Source organism: Panthera leo, chromosome B1, assembly GCF_018350215.1.
Source record: "Panthera leo isolate Ple1 chromosome B1, P.leo_Ple1_pat1.1, whole genome shotgun sequence".
Classification (NCBI taxonomy): Eukaryota; Metazoa; Chordata; class Mammalia; order Carnivora; family Felidae; genus Panthera; species Panthera leo.
Genome location: NC_056682.1, coordinates 93,039,462 through 93,041,537, shown reverse-complemented (window position 1 = coordinate 93,041,537; position 2,076 = coordinate 93,039,462). Strand labels below are relative to the sequence as shown.

General features: G+C 34.4%; 1 pseudogene; it reads right to left on the bottom strand.

Moving 5' to 3' along the window:
• Nucleotides 1-1,290: 1,290 nt before the first annotated feature.
• On the bottom strand, nt 1,291-1,390 carry LOC122218828 (annotated as a pseudogene).
• Nucleotides 1,391-2,076: the final 686 nt, after the last annotated feature.

The window sequence follows — 2,076 nt, the reverse complement described above, 5'->3', positions numbered from 1 at the left end:
TGGTTGAGTGTTTGCCTCTTGATTTCAGCTCAGGGCATGATTCCAGGATCATGGGAAGAAAGCCCACAACGGGCTCCACGCGGAGCATGTATCCTGCTTAGGATTCTTTCTCTCTCCCTCTGCCCCTCTCCTCTGAGCACTCTTTCTCTCTCTTTCTCTTTCTGTCTCTGTCTCTGTCTCTCTCTCTCAAATTAAAAAAAAAAGGGGGGGGCCCCTGAGTGGCTCAGTCGGTTAAGCGTCCGACTTTGGCTCAGGTCATGATCTTGCCGTCTGTGAGTTTGAGCGCCACGTTGGGCTCTGTACTGACAGTTCAGAGCCTGGAGCGTGTTTCAGATTCTGTGTCTCCCTCTTTCTCTGACCCTCCCCCACTCATGCTTTGTCTCTCTCTGTCTCAAAAATAAATAAACGTTAAAAAGAAAAAGAAAAAGAAAGTAAGTATGTACAGTTACCAAAGTTAAAATAACTAATGTCATCATTATTTTTTAGACTTTATTTTAAGTTAGGGGCACTTGACTTCGGCTCAGGTCATGATTTCACAGTTCGTGGGCTCAAGCCCCCTGTCAGGCTCTCTGCTGACAGCTCGGAGCCTGGAGCCTTCTTCAGATTCTGTGTCTCCCTCTCTCTCTGCCCTTCCCCACCCCCCATCTATATCTCTTAAAAATAAATAAACATTTAAAAAAGTTTTTAAATATATTTTAAGATTTGGTAATGAGTCATTTCCACTTACCTTCAACAATGTATAACTTACCATATATTATGTTATGTCATAATTATTGTTTCCATATATATCTAGAACATAGGTCTTAAAATCATATCTATATTTGTATTTTTAGCACCTAACATATCCAAATACAATATGCCTTTTGAACTAATTGTCTTATATACAGACATTGCTCTTTCTTTATATTTACTGCTATTCCCATTACCTTCTTTTAGATATCAGACATTGATAAGCTCTGAGCCTTTCTTTTCTTATCAATAAAAGGGCAATAACAATATATACCTATTCAGGTTGTTGAGAATATGAGCCTGATGACATATATAAAGGAGCATAGTAAATGGAACAATATTAATGTTGGTACGCCATATTTGTCATGGCAGAATGAATAGTGGTAGCAGCATAAGTAAAATATTTTTTCTCATCTTTGTTGATGTATAATTGACAAATAAAGACTGTATATATTTCAGGTGTGCAACTTGTTTTGATATACATATGCATTGTAAAATAATTGGCACAATCAAGCTAATGAAAATATCTATCCCCACATATAGTTACCATTTTCTTTTTTTCTTAATATGGAACAACACGAATTTGCTTCTCAGCCTTGTATTGGGCCATGCTTATTTTCTCTGTGTCATTTCAGTTTTGGTATATGTGCTGCCAAAGCAAGAACAAAGTCATTGTAATTCCATGATTTATAGCTGTTAATTGGAGCTAATCGTAATTATATTTTTGATCATTCCTTTGGTTCTGGGAATACTTTGTTGCTTATCTATATAATTAAATATAAGCTTAATCAGTGCAAGAGTTTTTGTCTTTTGTTCACTGCGGTAGCAATGAGGATGCACTAATGAAAAACTTTATTTGGCAACCATATGAAAGTGTGAATGTATGTATTATACATATAAACATAATAGGCGTATGTCTAGTTTGTGTGTATATGTATATTTACACAAATAATCACATAGTAGTTTTGTGATTACTACTAACTTTGACACTATTTATATAATGTTTTATTAGTTTCCACTTTGTTTCAAAATATGTTGAAATATACAGAGAATTGTGGACAAATTGACTGTGACTCAGAAATACAACTAGTTTAACAGTAGTTTTTTCAAAAGTGACATAATGCTTATATAGATAAATAGATCCCCTCTGCCAGGATTTTACTAAAAGTGGATTGAAATAGATTGAATTAGCTTTTGAGTCCTATAACTTCTGTCAAAATTTTCCTCAGAATTGTACTTTATGTCTTTGGTTGAAATGTCTATGTATACCATATTTTCAGATCTTTTTTTTCTTTTAGTTTAGAATCTATTTCATATTATCCTAATTTTAGAAAAAATTCCTAAGAT